The sequence below is a fragment of the Bos indicus genome, chromosome 11 (genome assembly GCF_029378745.1).
Source record: "Bos indicus isolate NIAB-ARS_2022 breed Sahiwal x Tharparkar chromosome 11, NIAB-ARS_B.indTharparkar_mat_pri_1.0, whole genome shotgun sequence".
Taxonomy (NCBI): domain Eukaryota; kingdom Metazoa; phylum Chordata; class Mammalia; order Artiodactyla; family Bovidae; genus Bos; species Bos indicus.
Genome location: NC_091770.1, coordinates 68,969,228 through 68,991,599, shown reverse-complemented (window position 1 = coordinate 68,991,599; position 22,372 = coordinate 68,969,228). Strand labels below are relative to the sequence as shown.

Sequence of the window (22,372 nt, the reverse complement as noted above, 5' to 3'; positions counted from 1 at the left end):
CTGGGGTGGACTGCCCTATCTTCCTTGCAGACACACAGCCTCTGTTGCGCGGAGCCCTCCTGGCAAGGCTTCTGCCTTCGGAGAAAACTAGAGCAGAGTTAAACACTGATCTTGGGGGTCAGAGGAACCTGCCAGACACCCTCTTCTTCCCACTATGGGAGATGGGGGGAACTTGCATCAGACACTTGTTCCCAGGGTGCCCAGGGCTGCTCTTGCTGTACCTCCAGCAGCAGCAGCAGCCCCAGGGCTGGCTTTGGGTCTGTGGCTCTGAACATCTGCCCAGCCTGGGCCAGGCCACCAGCCTCCAGGAACCATAGACAGTCTACCACCCAGGCTGCAGGAGAGGAGGCCCCCTCTCCCGCCTCCCCACCGCGCTGGGAGGTTCCAGCACCTTCTGCACCTTCCAGCACCACCAGTGGGTAGGGAGACAGGGCACCTTCCAGCACCACCAGTGGGTAGGGAGACAGGGCACCTGGCATTTGGTGGGGGGCAGCCCCTTCCTGAGTCTGTGAGGAGGGGCTGGCACCCCCAGGTAGATTTCTGAGCTCAGACCAGAGGCCCTCAGTCCTTGGTATCCTCAGCTTTGGTCCCTGGCTGCAATTCTGGGACAGCAGGAAAAATCGCTGTCAGCCTCCAGTTTCAACAGCCCATCCTTCGGCCCTCATTTCTGTGTGCCTGCCCCCCACCTTCCTGAGGGGTTCTCCCCAGTGTGAGAGCAGAGTCAGGTGTGCAGTAGGAAGGCACTCCAGGACTCAGTGCTGGCTCTGCCACGTATTAAATGATGGATAACAATACCCTCTCAGAGATGCAGTTTGAAGATGAAATGAATTAGTACTTGTGAAGAGTTTAAAATGATGCCTGGCACAAAGTAAGGAATTCTGGAAGTTTGTTGTTCATCTCATCACATGGAATAAGCTACCTCACCTCTCTGAACCACAGTTCCTGGCCTGTACAATGAAGCTGTAAGATGGGATTTGAGGGTTAGCTGAGACAGTGTGATGTCTGGCACAGAGCCAGCACCCAATAACTGCTAATTCCCTTCCGCTCCCCTCCGCTTCTGCTCTTGTCATTTCAGAAAGCCAGGCCTCAGAGCAACAAGGTTTGTTCCGGTGAGTGGGAGCCGCTGGCCTTGTAATGCATTGTGCTAGGTGGGTCAAAGCAAGGCAGGGAGCACAAGGACCAAGATTCATCGCTGCTTGACTGGAAGCAACAGAAGACCATTGAAAAAGTGAAAGCGTGAGTCGCTCAGTTGCTTCTATCATGGAATTCTACAGGAAGAATACTGGAGTGGGTTGCCATTCCCTTCTCCAGGGGATCTTCCTGACCCAGGAACATGTCACTCCCGAGTTGCAAGCAGATCCATTACTGTCTGAGCCACCAGGGCTCAGAAAAGCATCATTGTGCCTTACTGTCTTCCATCCACTGGGATGGGTCCTGGGAAAGGGGCATTAGGCTTGGGTTCCGTGGACCGCTGGGCAATATTCAGCAGGAGTCTGAGGCCTTTCTGAGCTTCCTTGTGGATCAAGAGAGGAAGGTGATGTGCACTTCCATCTGATTCTGACCAGTTAGTCCCCCAGGCCCCACCCAGTGGCCATTCTCCCTCTCTCTCACTTTAATGCCCTCTCTCATCAATCTTTCACCTTGATTATAGTTTTATTTTGCTCACAGCACCAGATTTTGTTATTCTCTGGCATAGCCCAGCATGTTCCTTCCTCCCAGATGCACTTCTCTGCTCTGCCTGGAGAATGGTGATGAAGTGATGTCTCCATGGAAACAGATGTTGATCTCACAGTTGCTTAGCGGGTGTGCTGCAGGATGATGTAAGCCATGCTCTGGCTTCTCAAGGGGCTTGGTATCCTTTGATGTATCTGTACTACTGGGGCTGGAGTGAGTAGAAGCGTTCTTCCCTTGTTTCTACCCTTTTTATGTAAAAGTAAAAAAGCAAAAAGAATGGGAAATGTACCTTCTTTGGGAAGAATGCTTTTGTAAGAAGAGTAAAGTGTTGGAAGTCAGAACTGGATCTGAATCAGAGGTAAGATAATGAAGGTGACATGTTCCTCTGGAGAAACAGACTGGGGGAATCTTGGAAACTGTCCAGAAGAGGCTGCTTCTGGCCAGGGAATACTCAACAACCCCACTCACTATAAGGCTGCAGACCCTTCACCTGGGACGATCACTGCTCACACCAGAGCAGCCCTAATATTTGCGGGCTGGGGCAAGAGCACAAAGGCCACACACCATGCCTCGAGATACATAAAATTATAAACCAAGTCAACAGAGTGTTAAATAAAATATATTCTGTCCTCTGACTTTGGCAACTGTAGTAGGCAGAATAAAAATCCCCCTCCCCCAATGTCCATATCCTAGTCCCTGAAACCTATAAATATATAATGTAGCATTAAGGTTATAAATGGAGAAGGCAATGGCACCCCACTCCAGTACTCTTGCCTGGAAAATCCCATGGACGGAGGAGCCTGGTGGGCTGCAGTTCATGGGGTCGCTAAGAGTCGGACACGACTGAGTGACTTCACTTTCCCTTTTCACTTTCATGCATTGGAGAAGGAAATGGCAACCCACTCCCATGTTCTTGCCTGGAGAATCCCAGGGATGGCAGAGCCTGGTTGGCTGCTGTCTATGGGGTCGCACAGAGTTGGACACGACTGAAGCAACTTAGCAGCAGCAGCAGAAGCTTATAAATGGGATTAAAGTTGCCAGTCAGCTGGCTTTATGATTATATATTATAGTCTAGATTATCTGTAGGGGCTCAGTGCAATCCCCAGAGTCCTTAAAAGTGAAAAAGGAGGGACTTCCCTGGTGGTCCAGTGGTTAAAGCTCCACGCTCCCAATGCAGGGGGCCGCAGGTTCAATTCCTGGTCAGGGAACTAGATCCTGCATGCCACAATTAGAGAGTCTACATGCAGCAACAAAGAGCCCACGTTTCACAACTAAGACCCAGTGCAGTCAAACATACATATATATTTTTAAAAGTGAAAGAGGAGCAGGAGAGAAGGTCAGAGTGACGAGGTGTGAGAAATACTGGATCAGTCCTTATTGGCTTTGGAGATGGAAGAGGCCACAAGTCCAGGAATGCCGGTGGCCTCTAGAAGCTGGAAAAGGCAAGAAGAGAGATCCTCCCCTTAGAGCCTCCAGAAAGGAATTCAGCCCTGTTGATACTCAGTGAGACTTTTGACCGACAAACTCTAATAAACCTGTGTGGATTCAAACCGCGAAGGTTGTGGTAACTTGCTACATCAGATATAGGAAACTAACAGCCATGGTGTGATGGCCGTGAGGAGGGGTGCAGACAGAGGAGGGCCAAAGGGGCCCTGCTAACTGCTGTGGCCCAGAGAGGGCCTTCTTGCCTGCCTGCATCTAAGGGCAGATCTGGTACTATCGCAGGAGAGAAGAAAATCATTTCCTCTCCTTTCCCTTCTTCAGTAGCCATTTCAAAACAAGACAGAACGAAGAAAAAGCCGCCCAACCAAGCCAAACCAGCCAAAACCTCCACCATAAAGCCAAAGCCTCCTTTGCAACTGGCAGAGGGGGAGGAGGGCAGCTGTCTGGTGTCAGAAAAGACGATGGAGCCTTGGCCCTATTGGACATCCTTACTCATCTGACTTTGCCATGAACTAGCTCCGGCCTGGTCATGCCTCGGGGTTCTAACCCCCTACTATTAGCTGGACTTCCAAGAGTACACCAGGCAAGGATGACTTCTCCGTTCCTTCACTCACCTCTCCTGCAGTTTAGCAAACTGTCTTGCTTAGCTCTGAGGGGTGTGTTCTGAGCAATCAGGAACCACAAAGCAATCAATGGTAAATATTCTCCCCTCTCTCTTCTGATGTCCTATATCCTACAGGTCCAGGGTGCCTCCCCCTCCTCCAGGAAGCCCTCCCTGACCTCTGCCACCCATGCAGCACTTTCTGGCTGTAGCCCTTTCACATCTATGTTTTCTTCTCTGTGGATAGTGACACATTATGCATGTGTAGTATAAACACATCTGTTCGATGACTGTTACATGCCTCTAACTCCTAACAGGTGATGCACAACACTAGGCACATTGCAGGCCTCGCAGAATTGTTGTCAGCCAGTTGATTATCATGAACACCTGGTTGCAAAATTCCAACCAAAGCCTGAAATAACGTGTAACACGTAGGCTTACCTCCTCTGCTGACAGCCATGGCCCGTGTGACTTCATGCTTTCACAGCCTCTTAGACACCTTCCCTGGGTCTCCTTGAATATCTTCATGTAGGCTCATCTCTTCTGCAGTCTCTAGGTAGACCCTTTCCTAAGATGGGGAAATTTTAAGTTCAATGGCTCGGGGGATTTGTCCCTGAGCCAGGCTGGCTAGTCCTTCTCTGACCTTGATCTCAGGTCTACTAACAGGCTTTATTCGGTGGCCATGTCCTGCCTTCAGCTCCTGTTCTAGTGGCCTCCGGACCCCCTGGGCCTTGACACCTGCTAGGTCCAAGTTCCATTTCCTCTATAACTCAAGCTGGATGGAATCTGGGCTCCTGCTCCTGAGGCCTGTGCCCCCTGCATGAGCTTCACACGTCTCCTGCTCTCGGGACACCTATTGATCTGTCTGCCAGGATACCCACTCTACACCTCTAGCCAGGCTGCCCTCTCACAGCTCCCTGCCTGTCCCATCTTCTCTGTATACGCTGTGGATTCCCAGCAGGATGGGCCCTTCTCTGACCTTGATCTCAGGTCTACTAACAGGCTGTATTCGGTGGCCACGTCCTGCCTTCAGCTCCTGTTCTAGTGGCCTCTGGACCCCCTGGGCCTTGACACCTGCCCGTTCCAGGTCCATCCCCTCAAACCTCACCTTACCTAGTGCTGGTAGAGCCTTGAGGTGCAGACTATTCCTAGCTTGACTCTGACTTAGATCTTTATTCATCCACTTAGCCTCTCACTCATCCAGCAAATACTTGCTGAAACCCTGCTCCGTGGCAGGCAGCGTGCTGGAGTGGTTCTTGGAGCTCTGTGCACCAAGAACTCACTGAACTCTGAGCCCAGGGCTTTACCCAAGGCCCCACCCTGAGGCTTCACATGGGGGAGGTACCTTGAATGCTGGATCTGATTGTGGCCACCTGTAGTGCTGTTAGTAACAATTACCTGGATACCACAGGGCAGAACAAGACAGACTAGATTATAAATCTAATCCTGATAGAATTCTTTGGTATAATAAGCACTCATAAAAATAAACAAATTAAACCATATGAGCCACATTTAATTTTTAGTTATTTAACACGTGACATGAGTCTTTCAAGAAGTCCTGAAAGACTTACAGGAGTCCAAGAGGAGTTGTCTAAAGTCAGTTACAGTTCAAGATAGCTCGGTGACATCACCATTATGAGCAGCTTGTACTGGCAGAAGAATGTGTGACAGTGAGTGCTTACCATCTGTGTGAGTAACAGTGAGGTGGCTGGAGCCATTCCACAGTGGACAGTGCTAAGACATTGCTGTCCCTCCTCTATACGGTCCAACTAGAAATCTGAACATTAAACATTTTACTAACAAAAGTGTAGCACAAATTCCGTACTTAAAGTCTTATATTTCTGATTATCCTGAAGGGTATCTATAATAGCAATATTTGGCTTCAGCTCGATGTTTAACACTTGGCCATTTTTCCACTTTGGGTGAGTGTTCACTAAAGCTCTAAAAGGACCCCATTGAGCCTTCTGTGTTTCTTTCCTCCACAGATATCTCAGTTAAAAGTAGCATCTCCACCAGAGCTGAAAACAGGTTTCTTCTCTCACCTCTTCCTCCTGCTGATTCTCAACCTTCTCCTGGATCATGGTTGTGGAGCCAGTTCAGTGAGATCTCGTGGAGACGCAAGCTGAGAAACCCCACACGTCCTCTGGGGAAACTGTCAGCCGGCGCCCGTCCCACTGGTGTTGAGCCAGCCCAAGTCGGGTGCCATTAACCCAGATGGTGCTGCCTCTTTCAGAATACCCCCTCCTAGTCTTTCTCCAGCAAAGAGGAAGGACCCCAGTTTTTGTCCAGGTTGCAGTTGCTCTCTGGTCTCTAGCTATGCCTGTTAACACCTGTTAACACAGAACAGATCAGAGCCCCTATCTACTCCATGCTCTGGGTGGAGTTCTGAAAGTCGCTCAGTCATGTCTGACTCTTTGTGACCCCATGGACTATACAGTCCATGGAATTCTCCAGGCCAGAATACTGGAGTGGGTAGCCTTTCCCTCCTCTAGGGGATCTTCCCAACCCAGGGATCGAACCCAGGTCTCCCACATTGCAGGCGGATTCTTTACCAGCTGAGCCACAAGGGAAGCGGGAGTTCTGAATTGTCACGGAGTAATCCACATGGTATGCAAAAGGAGGCAGAGAAGCGTGCAGCAGCAACACCCCACACTGATGGTAAATACCTGCAGCTGGAATAGCCCAGCATCCCCACAGAATCACAGTGGATGGGGATTCACATTTGCCAGTCAGCCTGGATTTCAAATATCGTGTCACTTGCCTGATAAGTTCATGGCATTCCCGTGATCCAGACCCCTTCTCCACCTGGGGATCAGAAAAAGCCACAACAGCCAGCAGAGTCACCTCAGTGAGTAAGGACACAGGTTGCACTCACCAGCCACACACACACTCCCTGCCTTCGCTATACCTTCCATCTCGTCACACTTTAGAGAGCAGTTTGCTGTGGTACTCTGCCCAGTGGGCTGCGTAGGTTACAGGTTATAAATTCTTTCCAGAATTTCAAAGCTTCCTTTAGGATTACATTTTGTATTTTCCATGCAATTTGCCTTTCTCCGAGAATGTTCTTGGGGATGAGTAACTTTGGTTTGCCCAGATGGTCTTCCTTTCAACCACTTTCCATATTTTTAAGGATTCCTTTTTCTTCTGTCTTTTCAAAGCGGTGTGTTTGATTCGAGATTTTAGGCTGAGACACTGCTTTTTACTGCAAATTCCTGCCCATATGCCATTGTTCAATCTTCTGAGGAAGACTGGGTGAACTCTACTGTTAGCTGAGATCATCAGGGCACTGTTTCTCAAAGGAAGATCTTTGTCCACAGTCAGCATGCTCCCTGAAAATGCAGACTGCTGGGTCTGGTTGCAAACACATTGACTTAAAACGTGGGTGGGGCAGGAGAAGGCCCTGGAATCTGCATTGCTGACAATTGCAGCAGTTGGTGCTTGCACACTGTGGAGTGTGAGAACAACCATTCCAGATGAAGGAGCAGGAGGAGTGAGCTTCCCAGGGGCCCTCGGGGGCTGCTCTCCTTTGCACATCTCCTCAATCCACGGCACCCAAGCTGTAAGAAGGACCCCTGTACTGGCTCTCCTTGCCTGTCCTTGTAGGTTTCAGCAGCTTTCCCATCTTGTAGAATCCTAATGGCCATTCTGAAGGCAAGCTGCACCGAGTTGGACTCCGTGGAGATAAACCTGGCCACCTTGCCTGGGTATGGGGCCATGTGGACAGAAGAGTACAATCGAGAGATGGGTGCTTCCCTACACTTCCCACATGGAAGCAATGTAACAAATGATGACATTTGAATTCACACTGAGATCAGCAGGTGAGACTTCTTGAGGCTGGTCTAGAGGCTCCAGCCTCCACCAGCCCAGAGGGCTGAACGCTCAGCACACCTGTTGCCTCTTTGTCTGCAGTGCCGCATAGGTGTCTGCTGCTCTTGTCCAGATAAGAAATGGATGCCGGCCTGCAGGAATAGAGAGGCGAGGGTGAAGCAGCAGATGCTGAGGGTGGGAATGTTAGCCTTAACAGCTGAGTAGATGGGGGGAAGACCGAAGGAAAGCTATCAGAGGGCCGTGGGATCTGAGCCCAGCTGGGATGTGGGGCCACAGACAGAGCAATGACAGAGCCTGGTCTTCTTGCTGAAGGTGCTGTTCCTTTACTTCTTACCTGTCTCCTCCATGTCCTGGCTGAAACCACATGCTTTTCCCTGGTCATCTGTTCCAGGGGCTTCTAAGAGAAACTGGAAGACAGCGATGCTCCAGGTGTTGGAGCAGATGGTTGCTTTCTCCTCCCCCGCCCCTTTGCTCCCACTAATGATGGGTGGGGAGTGTTTTCATTTCCTATTTATTTCTTAGTCAAGGCTCACACAAGCTATGTAACTTGTTCCATGACTTGCCAGGGGCTGAGACAGGGGCTTTATCTCTGGCCTTTTCCATCCCTAAATCAATGTTTTCTGTGCTTTTTCAATCACCACTGACACCACCATCTCTGTCACCACATTGACAGATGACCCATTTGCTCTTTGTATCAGTCTCAAAAGTGAAAGTGAAGTTGCTCAGTCGTGTCTGACTCTTCGTGACCCCATGGACAGCCTACCAGGCTCCTCCGTCCATGCAATTTCCCAGGCAAGAATACTGGAGTGGGTTGCTATTTCCTTCTCCAATCTCAAGCTGTGGGCAGTTTGGGCTCTGAGACTCCTAGGCTGCACCCAAGGCACCCGGCCAATAGGTGGCGAGCAGAGCTCTCTGACTCCCTGAAGACGGAAGTCCCAGGGTCCTTTGTGCTCCAGCGAGTCACCAAGTTCGTGAGTTCAGTATAACCCCTTCTTGACCTGTACTTCCTAATCTGCTTGCTGGCCCTTCGTGGCAATGAGATGCAGGGTCAGTTTCCAGACAGAGCAGACCCAAGAGACAACTTTGCTTTAAACCCAGGGGTGGATTACATTTTGTTGAGTCTGAAGTTTATACAATTTTGGAGTGTGTCTTCAGGAAAAAAGAAGAAACGTATAGTACTTATGCAAAATTCATAGAAAATACAGGACTGTGCAGTTTAGGGGCCCTGAAGATTATACTCTGTTACCTTCCCAGCTGTCTATCTGCCTCTGCTCAGGGCTGTTGACGGCAGGCAAAACCTCGATCACTTTTCCCTTCTGCTCCCCTCTTGCCCTGCACAAGTGCAAAATCACAGTATCCTTGCATCTGAAAAAGGCAGTGTCATCCCAAGGCCCTGGAGGCCCCTTTATAAATGTCAAGCTAATTACTAGATGATTAGATAATAGCTACAGTGTGTGCTGTCTGGGTCAGCAGCTGCTAGCAAAATACCCTGAGGATACCAAGGGATGTGTTTGCAAAGATGGGAAGGACTAAGTACTTTAGGGCTTGATGGTGAAAACAAGCTCCCAGGGACACTCTGTCAGGGAGACGCCTCCAAGACAGAGGATGGGGGGGTGAGGGGAGGAGGCTGTGCCAGGCGCATATCTCTTCCCTCTGGAAAGAGCTCCCATGCTCAGTCATGTCCGACTCTGTGCAACCCCATGGACTGTAGCCCGAAGGCTCCTCTGTCCATGGGATTCTCCAGGCAAGAACACTGGAGTGGGTTGTCACGCCCTCCTCCAGGGGATCTTCCCAACCCAGGGATCTTACTCTTCTGTCTCCTGTATTGGTGGCCAGATTCTTTATTGCTGAGCCCTCAGGGAAGCCCTCTGGGAAACGGTAGCAGCAGAGTTTCCCCAGCCAGCTAAGCTCTTTAGAAGCATTATTTCTTTTAATCCCTCAACCAGCCTTTTAAAGTCAATTCAGTTCAGTTCAGTGGTGTCCAACTCTTTTCGACCCCATGAATCACAGCACGCCAGGCCTCCTATCCATCACCAACTCCCAGACTTCACTCAAACTCATGTCCATTGAGTCGGTGATGCCATCCAGCCAACTCATCTTCTGTCGTCCCCTTCTCCTCCTGCCCCTAATCCCTCCCAGCATCAGGGTCTTTTCCAATGAGTCAGCTCTTCACATGAGGTGGCCAAAGTACTGGAGTTTCAGCTTTAGCATAATTCCTTCCAAAGAACACCCAGGGCTGATCTCCTTCAGAATGGACTGGTTAGATCTCCTTGCAGTCCAAGGGACTCTCAAGAGTCTTCTCCAACACCACAGTTCAAAAGCATCAATTCTTCAGTGCTCAGCTTTCTTCACAGTCCAACTCTCACATCCATACATGACCACTGGAAAAACCATAGCCTTGACTAGACGGACCTTTGTTGGCAAAGTAATGTCTCTGCTTTTCAATATGCTATCTGCTGCTGCTGCTGCTAAGTTGCTTCAGTCGTGTCCGACTCTGTGCAACCCCAGAGATGGCAGCCCACCAGGCTCCCCCGTCCCCGGGATTCTCCAGGCAAGAACACTGGAGTGGGTTGCCATTTCCTTCTCCAATGCGTGAAAGTGAAAAGTGAAAGGGAAGTCACTCAGTCGTGTCCGACTCTTCGAGACCCCATGGACTGCAGCCTACCCGGCTCCTCCATCCATGGGATTTTCCAGGCAAGAGTACTGGAGTGGGGTGCCATTGCCTTCTAGGTTGGTCATAACTTTCCTTCCAAAGAGTAAGCATCTTTTAATTTCATGGCTGCAATCACCATCTGCAGTGATTTTGGAGCCCCCCAAAATAAAGTCTGACACTGTTTCCACTGTTTCTCCATTTATTTCCCATGAAGTGATGGGACCAGATGCCATGATCTTCATTTTCTGAATGTTGAGCTTTAAGCCAACTTTTTCACTCTCCTCTTTCACTTTCATCAAGAGGCTTTTTAGTTCCTCTTCACTTTCTGCCATAAGGGTGGTGTCATCTGCATATCTGAGGTTATTGATATTTCTCCCGGCAATCTTGATTCCAGCTGGTGCTTCTTCCAGCCCAGCGTTTCTCATGATGTACTCTGCATAGAAGTTAAATAAGCGGGGTGACAATATACAGCCTTGACGTACTCCTTTTCCTATTTGGAACCAGTCTGTTGTTCCATGTCCAGTTCTAACTGTTGCTTCCTGACCTGCATATAGGTTTCTCAAGAGGCAGGTCAGGTGGTCTGGTATTCCCATCTCTTGTAGAATTTTCCACAGTTTATTGTGATCCACATAGTCAAAGGCTTTGGCATAGTTAATAAAGCAGAAATAGATGTTTTCTGGAACTCTCTTGGTTTTTTGATGATCCAGTGGATGTTGGCAATTTGATCTCTGGTTCCTCCGCCTTTTCTAAACCAGCTTGAACACCTGGAAGTTCACGGTTCACATATTGCTGAAGCCTGGCTTGGAGAATTTTGAGCGTTACTTTACTAGTGTGTGAGTTGAGTGCAATTGTGCGGTACTTTGAGCACTCTTTGGCATTTCCTTTCTTTGGGATTGAAATGAAAACTGACCTTTTCCAGTCCTGTGGCCACTGCTGAGTTTTCCAAATTTGCTGGCATATTGAGTGCAGCACTTTCACAGCATCATCTTTCAGGATTTGGAATAGCTCAACTGGAATTCCATCACCTCCACTAGCTTTGTTCGTAGTGATGCTTTCTAAGGCCCACTTGACTTCACATTCCAGGATGTCTGGCTCTAGGTGAGTTTAAGGTAGAAGCTGTTATTACTACAAATTAACAGATGAACTGAGACCACACGGGTAAGTAAGTGGTGGAACCGGTTTCAACCCAGAGCTTAGCCCAAGGTGCAGAGCACCCTGGGCTAAGCTCCCTTGTCTCTCCATTATTTTTCTAGATACACTGGACACTTGGATTGCAAACGACAACCCCCTTCCCAGTCCCCTCAGACCTGCCCACATTCAGGACTTCCCACAAGCATGACAGTTGAAGAACTTAGGCCATGAACAATGTGAGGCCGTAGCATGGCTTCTCTGGTTCCCAGAGAGAGGTTACCTGGGCCACGAATAATGTGAGGCCGTAGCATGGCTTCTCTGGTTCCCAGAGAGAGGTTACCTGGGTTGATGATTTGTAGGTGCGCTCAGTGGAAACGTGGGCACTCCATGGAGATTACCGGAAGTGGGGAGGGGAGGAGGGCATCTGATGGGAAGGGGTGGGTGGAGGGGTCAGGCAGCTGCAAGAAACCCCCACTTCTGAATCCAGCCAGAGTAGCACCACCTTCACCTCATGAGCTGGCCCGGGCTTCCTGATAAATTTCATGTTTAAGCAAAGGGATCTGCATCCCCAATATGCTAAAGAACCACACGAGTCCCCCAGCCCCGCACCCCTCACACTGGCTGGCTGGGTGGGAGAATTACACCAGGATCTGTAGGGAAAGCAGATCCTGACCTTCCCTGTTAAGGCGATTTGGTGAAGCATATGAACCTCTCCAAGCAGTATTTTCAAATGCATTAGACAGAATACATAAGATTACAAAGGGAACAAATTACATTGAACTACAGTTACCAAAATATTTTCTAAAACCTCAAAATTGCAATCTAGTACCGCACGCGCTTCTTTGTTCACACACTCAACAAGATCTAGTGACAGGCCTAACAACCCCGGAATTCTCAAGCTGTGAGGAGCTTAAGCAGTAATTTAAGATATCTGCAACCAGTCCAGTCTGGTAGGAAGAGTCTCTGGGATTTCTGCTGGTGGCAAATCACAGACTCAGCTAAAACACCTGAGTTCCTTTTGCCTACACTCCTAATAGCAAGAAATGCTAAATTTTGGCTGAAATATAAAGGTATAGAAGATTTTTCCAAGTGTCCGAACCCTTTGAATTCTGTCCGTGAGCCCCAGAGCCCCTAATGGAAATCTATCAGCACAGTGTATGTCAGCCATCTAAGTTCTTATCCCTAATTATCAGTGTTGGTATGTTTTGCTGGAGCAGTTGAAGCATGCTGCAATGCCGTGGCTTGGCCGCGCTCCTTAGTGCTCATTCTTTGCTCTAAGTCCTGTTGACTGTGGGGGCAGTGGTGGTGGGGTAGCGGGGTGGGTGTCTACACATCTTTTCTCCTGGATTGTGATCAGGTGCCTCTGGCCCAAGATGACCTGTAACTATTCCCTCCACCAAGGAAAGCTGCAAATGGAGGCCTGCAGCATCCCACCCTGGGTCTGAAGGCATTATCCACCACCCCAAGACCAGAACACTCACTCCTGAGCTGCAAACTCATTCCCAAGAGGGAGAGTCCACAAGGACCCATCGGGTGACTCGCTCTGCCTTGTCAAAATAACAGATCGGCTCTGCTGCAAAGGCATGGGATTAGGCAGCCTTCAGAGAGCTATTTTGGGATGGGTGGTTTCTTTTTCTCTCCCTCTGATGGTTTGTTTTCAGACTCATTCAGAGAATGCCACAGAGGTCACGGGAGCCGAGGAGAGGGTGGCACTTTCTCCCCAGCGCCTATGGTGGGGTGGGGAGGGGGGTCCAGGGCTCAGCATGACTCCACCATTTCTCAGGAAAGAACTGCTGGTTGTTTGCAACTTCTCAGAAACCCCACAGTGTGCCCAGTCACTGCTCTGGTGGCCCAGTGCTCGGGGGGCTCAGGCTGGAAGACGGAAAAGGTCAGGGTGGGGCCTGGATGAGCCTGGACAGAGTCAAGAAAGCTGGAAGGGACCCTAGAGGGTGTGCAGCCACCCTCCCTATTGCCCAAATAAGGAACCCAATGCTGGGTCCCAGGGGTCGGTCAGCTCAATTCAGTTGCTCAGTCGTGTCTGACTCTTTGCAACCCCATGAACTTCAGCACACCAGGCCTCCCTGTCCATCACCAACTTCCGGAGTTTACTAAAACTCATGTCCATTGTGTCAGTGATGCCATCCAACCATCTCATCCTCTGTCATCCCCTTCTCCTCCCACCTTCAATCTTTCCCAGCAGCAGGGTCTTTTCCAATGAGTCGATTCTTCGCTTCAGGTGGCCAAAGTATTGGAGTTTCAGCTTCAGCATCAGTCCTTCCAATGAATATTCAGGGCTGATTTCATTTAGGATTGACAGGTTGAATCTCCTTGCAGTCCAAGGGACTCTCAAGAGTCTTCTCCAACACCACAGTTCAAAAGCATCAATTCTTTGGTGCTCAGCTTTCTTTACAGCCCAACTCTCACATCCATACATGACTACTGGAAAAACCATAGCTTTGACTAGATGGACTTTTGTTGGTAAAGTAATGTCTCTACTTTTTAATATGCTGTCTAGGTTTGTCATAACTTTTCTTCCAAGGAGCAAGTGTCTTTTAATTTCGTGGCTGCAGTCACCATCTGCAGTGATTTTGGAGCCCAGGAGTCAGGGGCTGAGACAAGAGCAGCTCTCATCCTCTTTCCTCGGGCCGACCTGGTCTAAGCCTCATGTGGATCTTGCCCTTGAGGCCTTAGGGACCCAACCCCCCTACCCCCAGATGTGCAATAGCTCCTGTCACCGAGTCTCTAAGCAGAGGGGCCAGAGACCTCCTGCCTGCAGGCTCCCCTGCTGAGCTAGAGGGATGCTGCTTCCTGCCTTGGTGCTGGAGGTGTGCCCCTATTAACACCTATTAACACAGAACCATCCCTGCCCCAGCACCACCCAGAGCTGGTGCCACTTCCAATGGTGACTTTGCCCTGGGGCTCTTTGGGTTGGCGTGTGCTGAATGGACCAGCACGGGCTCCTCCAGCTTGTGTTTTCCATACTTGCACAGATCATACAGATCGTTGCTTCAATCTCTTATATGAGATGACCCCTTCAACCCTCTGCTGTGGGCCACCTGCAAATGTCTGCATATCTGCTCTCTGCTTCTTCCTTGAGTGAGTGAGTGAGTGAGTGAGTGAAAGTTGCTCAGTTGTGTCTGACGCTTTGCAACCCCATGGACTACACAGTCCATGGAATTCTCCAGGCCAGAATACTGGGGTGGGTAGCCTTTCCCTTCTCCAGGGGATCTTCCCAACCCAGGGATTGAACCCAGGTTTCCCACATTGCAGGTGGATTCTTTACCAGCTGAGCCACGAGAAGTCCACATCTTCCTTGAAGACACAGACAAACTGCTCATCCTGACCCAGCCCGGCAGGTATGTCCTCCTCCCCAGCCCTTTCCAGGCTCCTTCAGATTCTGCGTGTTCTTGTTGACCTGGGATAAACAGTAAGCAAAATTTCTCTCAATTTCCCCCAGCCTCTAGGGCAAGGCCAACTCTGATGTCCAGTGCCAGCGCACACCCTCCCACAGTAAGGCCTAAAACCTCCAGCCTGGGCCCAGGCACAGGGCCACGCACACAAGTTCTGCAGGCCCATGGCCACGTGGTGCACGAGGGGGGACGGTGTGGGGGTTCTTGGCTCCCGCTCTGTGGCAGCCCCAAACCCCACCTCCAGGGCTTCAGAGCCTTCATACCTTTCCTCCCCTGGCCTGTGAGATTCTTTCCCATGAAAGGATCGAAGCTCCTTCATCCTTCATCCAAGGCAGACATGACCTGCTCAGGTGGAGCCCTCACTGCTCTGGAAGATGCCCAGGGATCTGAACCTGAAGCTGGAAGAGCCCAGCCCCCACTTCAAGGAGTGGGCAGGAAGTTCAGAGCCACAGACTTGCTGGATGGTGGGGGCGGGGTGCTGGCCCCCAAAGCAAGGCCTCCCACACTGAGCCATGAGAGCAGCCTGTTGGTGCCCCATACTCAAGCCTCGTGAAGCCCCTTGATCAAACCAGGAACCCCAGTGGCTTCACAGTGCAGTTATGGAGGCTTTGTGGGGCAGTGGGACAACGGGTGAATGAAACCTGGATGACCAGACCCTCTGCCTGTGGCCCAGGCCTACTGCTTTGGTGGAGGCCCAAGAGAGCCCCTCTGTTTCTATGCAGTTTGGGGTGTCTCCTTCCCAGCCCTCTAGTCCCTTTTGTCTCCTTGTGTTGAAGATCCAGGGGGCAAAGAGTATTCCAAGTGGGCCTGAGGATGGGAGAGCCATGCAGACAGGGCTGTCCACACACTCTCCCCACCTGGAATCTTCATCACCCACCTCCTGCCCAGCGCCCACCTTCTTTCTCACCATTCCCTTTCATCCCCTCCTGAGTTCCAGCCAGAACTGCCCAGGGACCACATCTGAACATGTCAGGCTCCTTCAGGCCTCATGTATGTGGCCTAGCCACCCCAGGCCCAGGTGAGACACCTGGTCTACAGAGCTCCCTCCGTGAGGGCGGAACCACGTCTTGCTCTTTGAACCCCACTCCAGTGCCGGCCACAAAGTTCTGGGTTCAGAGTACGTGTTCACAAAATACTGAACAACTTTATTAGCACCAGCTGAGTAACCCGCAGTCTGCACCGTCCAAAGCACAATGCTCTTAGCCTCTGGCAACTTAACAAGCCAGGAGGAGAAACTGAGAGACCAACCCCACCTGACAAGAGAGGAGCTCACTGAATTGGACACACAAATAAACAAGATTCAAGAAAACACAAGAGCAACAAAATGCAACTAGAGTTTCTACTACCTCCAAAGCGAGGCATGCCCACCAATTCATTTGTCTGAATGCAGGATCAAAATGTTCTATTTATATATATTTTTAGCTTTTAACTATGCTATGCTTATATTTCTGAAAGTTCTAATGAGCATGATATATTTGGGTAGCAATTCATGCCATATAATTTAAAATAAATATGTATTTATTGGAGGATGTGCTGAAAGACATTTTACTAATCAGAATATTGGATTAAAATGGGCTTAAACTGTGTTGGGTGAGAGCCTGCTGGTGGAGGGAGGATTGGGAGGGCTTTCTAGGGGTCTGGACCCCCCATCCCCTGCTCTCCATAAAGGACACAACCCCCTAGGGCTCTCCTTCCTTCCCAGAAGGGGGGGCCTGCCTGTCTGTGCTCTGATTAGCCACCTGCTGCTCCAGCTCCTGTGATCCGGAGCCATGATCCCCCGGGCGTGGGCAGTGAGCGTGGATCTGGCTCTCAGAGTGTCCTGCCCCCACTTGCTGAGGCCTTCACCCTGATTCTAGGAAGATGTGCTCCATTACTGGAATGGGCCTCAGCCCCACCCACCTGGGAGAGTAGTTCCAATGTGGGGAATGCAGATGGAAGGGTTTTCTGTTCTGCTTTCCTAACAAAAACCCCTTGGAATTTATGTCCCTGCACATACCGTTCCACGTTTCTGCTCACATTCTTCCTCCTGCTGCCTAGAAACCTTTAAATTTGCAAACAGCCCTGCCTCGGCATTTGGGAGGTCAGAGCCATTCATCACCCCCATGTTTTATTTCCACAGGGATTCGTGAAGTCCCCACGGAGAGTCAGCCTGGGGACAGGCACCATAGATTCCAGAGAAAGATGATGGGGGCGGGGGCAAAGAGTGTTTTTTCAGGATCTCATTTTAAACTTTGTGCCAGGTACAAGGCAGAGTATTTTGTAATGTAACTGGTCCTCACAGCAGACTTGCTGCTGCTGCTAAGTCACTTCAGTCGTGTCCAACTCTGTGCGACCCCATAGACGGCAGCCCACCAGGCTCCCCGCTCCCTGGAATTCTCCAGACAAGAACACTGGAGTGGGTTGCCATTTCCTTCTCCAATGCATGAAAGTGAAAAGTGAAAGTGAAGTCGCTCAGTTGTGTCCGACTCTTAGTGACCCCATGGACTGCAGCCCACCAGGCTCCTCCATCCATGGAATTTTCTAGGCAAGAGTACTAGAGTGGGGTGCCATCGCCTTCTCCGTCCCGGCAGACTTGGGAGGTGCAGATTAGCAACCTCAGTTTACAAATGAGGAAAGTGAGGTGTGGTAGGCTGAGTAATGTTCCCCACCACTGCCTGAGATGGCCATGCCCTAATGCACAAAACCTGTGGCGAGGTTCCCATAAACGGCAAAGGGGCTTGGCCTGTGATTAAGGATTCGGGGATGGTGAGACTGTCCTGGAGTATCTAGAGGAACACTATGTTATCACAAGGATCCTTATAAGAGTGAAGGAGGAGAGTTAGAGTCAGAGAGCGACGTAGTGATGGACACAGTGGTCCAAGTGATGCAGGGCAACGAGCCAAGGAATGCAGGAAGCTTCTAGAAGCTGGAAAAGGCAAGGAATTGGATTCTCCCTCAGAGTCAGAAGGAGCACAGCCCTGCAGACACCTTGATTTTAACCCAGTGAGACCGATTTTGGCACCTTTCCTCAGAACTGTAAGATTGTTTAAGGCACTAAGTTTGTGGACTTTTGTTTCGGCAGCAATAAGAAACTAATAAATACGGCATTGCTTTTCCCGAGGCTACAGAGCTGGGGAGTGGCAGAGGCAGCATTTGAATCCAGGTTGGTCTGACTCCACAGGTCCAAAAGATGTCAAGAAACTTATTTATTGGAGCTCAGAGCTGGCCTAAGGTGCTGTTTCTTGGCCAGGTAAGAGAGGTGTCCCAGGCCTAAGGCAGAGGTGGACCGACAGATACTTGAGGCTCTGGACACTGAGGAGTCCAGGCTGAGACAGGAGGTGAGGTGAGTGTTAGGTAGCAAGAAGCTCACAACTGCAAAATGGCTCTACCCTTCCCCCTCGAAGACCCACGACAACTCTGTTCCTGCAGGGCTTGGGATGCTGGTGCAGCCCCTTCAGTGACCCAGCTGCGGAGGCTTCTGCTGATGGGCCAGGCTGGACTGGGGGCCACTACAGCTTCTACCCTTCTGTACATGGTGGCAGGGTGGCCTCCCTGACACTCTCAGAAGAGACGGTGCCCAGCTCTGCCATGACCTGCCACAGGACCCTGGATCAATCACTGAATCACTCCTGTCCTCAGTCTCCCCATCTGAAAAATGGGATGATGATGCCCCCTTCATAGGGCTGCTGGAAGGACTGGCTGCATGTGCCTCTGAGGGGGGCTGAGTCTCAGCTGGCGTGCAGTGCTAGGATGACTGCGCCTTCCCTCTGGCAATGTCCATTCTGGCTGTAGGTGTCTCTGCCATGCTGGTGGCCAAATGGTTTTAATGGTGCCCTTGAGTCCAACTCATGGATCCTTCGTTCCAGCCACCGCACTTGGTAAATAACGTCTCTGTGGGGCTGCCCTGCTGTTTTGTCATGGAGAGAAGTGGTCTCTCAAACTCTTCCCTGTGGTGGTGAGGAGACATCTGGCGACTGAGCCCCTCTGACCAGAAACCCCTGAAGGAGCATCATTGCTCCTGCTACCCCTCCCCTTGGCCAGAATGCTGGGGGAAACCAGGCACAGACCTCCCTCCTCGCTCTCCCTCCTGATTGCTGTGGGGAGCGTGGGGTCAGGAGATGGGGGACAGAGGAACTGCAGGACAGAGCCAGCAGTGGCAGCCTCTTCAAGTGATTCTTCCCGGATTTGTTTTGAGAGTTTTATTCGGTGACACATCCACCCATGTCGCTATATTTATCTGTGAGAGAGGCAGGATATTTTTGAACGGATGTAATTTCTGGCTCTTTCCCTCCAGGGGAAGAAAAAGAGTTTTTCATTCCTATTCACTTCCACACTTCTTCTGTATAAACACACCCATGCACATACACACAAACATCCACACACGTGCACACACACACAGAAAGGCAGACCCTTGGTTCAACAACTACAATTCTGAGACTCTGTGGTTAACTCAGGCCTAGTTAACATGATGGATAAATAGGCAGACAGACAGAAGGAATAAACAAAACTGAATAAATGACCAAACCCACAGTGAAGAAATTGTGGGTTTGGGCGTTTATTTTTTTTCTCTTCCAACTTCACTAGCACATACTGAGTAGGAAGAAAATTGACCGAGGGCAGGAGAAAAGGCCCAAGGGGCACCTGCCAGGGTGAGGGGCTGGAGTGAACAGTTTGCTCTCTGGCTTCAGTGGAGTTGGCAAACCAGGCTCACAGCTGACCCAAAGCTGAGTGGGCGGTGAGAAAGCTGAAGCCAGGTTCAGGATGGCAGGGCAAGTTAGAGAAACAGCGAGACGAACTGTTCCAAGGATGAACACCCACCTTCAGTTCTGCATTTACTTGGAAATAACCAACAACCTGCAAACATCTGTAGGAAGTAAATGTCGCCAGGAAAACCAGGGAAGTAGGAAACGGGGAAACACAACTCAGGCCTCTGCAGCTGTGTCTTGCACAGCTTCCAGGCGTAAGGTCCAGGTGGCTGAAGTCACAGAGTTTTCCTTCTACGTTCCTTCCAGCAGTTTTACAATCTTAGGTACGACATTTACGCACATTTAGATCCACTTTGAGGACTTCCCAGGTGTGCAGGGGTAAAGAATCCACCTGCCAATACAGGAGACAAGAGATGTGGGTTCGATCCCTGGGTCAGGAAGATCCCCTGGAGGAGGAAATGGCAACCCATCCCAGTATTCTCGCCTGGGAAATTCCATGGACACAGGAGCCTGGTGGGCTGCAGTCCTTGGGGTCGCCAAGAGTCCAGCACGACTGAGCACATGCACAGATTCACTTTGAGGTAATTTTCGTATAGGGTGGGACATATGGCTTAAAGTTTGTTTCTTAATTTTTTGTGTGTTTTGGATATTTAATTCTTTTCTCATCATTTATTAAAAAGAACATCCTTTCTCCAGTGAATTGTCTTTGTACTTTTGCAAAAAACCAGTTGACTAAATATGTGGATCTATTTTTGGGTTATTTCTTCTGTACCATTGATGGATATATATATATATAAAATACATATAAAATATATTTTAATATATAAATATACATTACATAAAATACATTTCTACAGAAGTAAACATATATACAAAATATATATCATATATTTATTTGCATATATTTTACACATATATACTTATATACATTAATATAAATATATTATTATACAGTAGTATTATTAATATCTATTTGTATACATTTCCCTCCAAAACCATACTACCCTGATGACTGTAGCTTTATAGAAAGTCTAGTAAGTCTTCAAGTCAGATAATGTGATTCCTCCAATTTTGCTCTTCTTCTTTGAAATTGGTTTGGCTCTTCAAGTTCCTTTGCCTTTGCATATAAATGTTGGCTTTAGTGTGTCAATTTCTATGAACAACTTTTGCCTAGAGTTTTATTGGAATGGCACTAAACAGACAGATCAACATGAGGTGAATTGTTAAGTCCTCCCTTTAGGGCTTCCCTTTGCACCTATCTCTTAGGGAAAATTTCTCTTCACCCTCTTGATTCTCCCCCAGTAATGTATTGCTGTTGTTACTCAATATTTGTTGAGACGGGGTGGGGGTCGGGGGCAGCCTCTGCTGTTCTCCTTTGGTCTCAGCTTGGGCAGGTGCTGTGCCTGGGAGGGGGGACAGTTCATCGATTCTGTCCCTCCCCCATCGGCAGGGGACTTCTGGTCTGAGTGTAGTTTTACCCCTCTCCCCCAGGATTGAGCAATTTACTCTTCTCCCAGCTGCCATGGATCCTGTGCCCTAAGGCACTCTCCTTTCCCCAGTGGTTATATATGTATTTTTCCATAAAGGATATAGGGAGAAGGATCTGCACGGAACTCTGTGCTTCTCTGAAAGCACTGTTCCCTTTACCCAGACCTGAATCAAGAGATAGGTCTGCCCAGGTTGCTCACCCTCACCCCATCTTTCTTGTGAGCATCAAGTGTGTCCCACGAGAAGGGCCTGTAAGCGGGTGTGGATTTCCCTGAAGTCTGCAGCTCTCAAGGGGGCTATACATCCACACAGGCCCCACACGTGGCTTTTAACATCTCATTCAAAAGTTTGGTTGGATTCTTCCTTCCAGCTTATATGGTGTACAATTCCATAACAGGTAATCAAGGACCTGTGTCCCGTCTCTCCTTGGTGGTGCCTGCTTTTCCTTAGATTTCAGCTTAGTTTATTGCCTTCCATCACAGTTCTCTGATGAGTTCATGAAAAGGTGTCATTTTGTAAATTATTTGGCACTTTTGGGGGGTAAGGGTGAGAGCAATGCGCTTTGCAGAGCTCTGCACTCTAAGTGGGAGCCAGAAATCTGACTGATCTTTTGCATTTAAAAGTCCAGATGCTTACTTTATTGAGCAATGTTAGAAAATCTTTAAAAATAGAACTTTTATTTTCACTTTGGAATCTTTGAGAGTACAAATCACTCTATGCATAGCTAAAGTAAGAGACTAATATGTCTTTGTTTCTGCCTCCTGCAACTGGTTTCTTTTTGTTCTTTTTCTTATGTGTATTTTTAAATGTAAGTTTTGCTACAGAGAGGTACCACCACACACCAGTCAGAATGGCCATCGTTAAAAACTCTACAAATAACAAATGTCAGAGGGGGTGTGGAGAAAAGGGAACCCTCCTACACTGTTGGTGGGAGTGTAAATTGGTACAACCACTATGGGGAACAGTAGGGAGTTTCCTTAGAAAACTAAAAATAGAATTACCATGTGATCCAGCATCCCACTCCTGGGAATATATCCAGACAAAACTAATCCAAAAAGATACATGCACCCCTATGTTCATAGCAGCAATATTTACAATAGCCAAGACATGGAAACACATAAATGTCCCCTCACAGATGAATGGATGAAGAAGATATAGTATTTATACACAATGGATTACTACTCAGCAATAAAAAGAATAAAATAATGCCATTTGCAGCAACATGGATGCAACTCGAGGTTATCATACTAAGTGAAGTAAGTCAGAAAGAGAAAGACAAATACCATATGATATCACTTATATGTGGAATTTAAAACATGACACAAAGGATCCTATCTAGGAACCAGAAACAGACTCACGGATGCAGAGAACAGACTTACGGTTGCCAAGGGGGAAGGAGCTGGGGGAGGGATGGAGGGGGAGGTTGAGGTTAGCAGATGCAAGCTCTTATATGTAGAAT

General features: G+C 49.2%; 1 protein-coding gene and 2 long non-coding RNA genes across 3 annotated transcripts in view; 1 reads left to right on the top strand and 2 right to left on the bottom strand.

Annotated features, from left to right (window-relative positions):
- LOC139185808 (uncharacterized) overlaps nucleotides 1–5,048 on the bottom strand; it is a 36,230-nt gene extending 31,182 nt beyond the window's left edge. Inside the window, exons 1-2 of the long non-coding RNA XR_011569333.1 lie at nucleotides 4,832–5,048; nucleotides 4,160–4,286 (exon numbers count right to left, since the gene is read on the bottom strand). This is a non-coding gene — a long non-coding RNA (uncharacterized lncRNA). The remainder of the gene's footprint in view (nucleotides 1–4,159; nucleotides 4,287–4,831) is intronic.
- On the top strand, nucleotides 1,817–16,347 carry LOC139185809 (uncharacterized). The gene is made up of 3 exons (XR_011569334.1): nucleotides 1,817–2,032; nucleotides 14,601–14,686; nucleotides 14,788–16,347. It is a non-coding gene; the product is annotated as an uncharacterized lncRNA (long non-coding RNA).
- Nucleotides 16,348–17,985: 1,638 nt separating this feature from the next.
- Nucleotides 17,986–22,372, bottom strand: part of CAPN13 (calpain 13) — a 108,301-nt gene continuing 103,914 nt past the window's right edge. The window contains exon 24 of the mRNA XM_070799829.1: nucleotides 17,986–19,816. The gene's annotated coding sequence lies outside the window, so the exon portion shown is untranslated. The remainder of the gene's footprint in view (nucleotides 19,817–22,372) is intronic.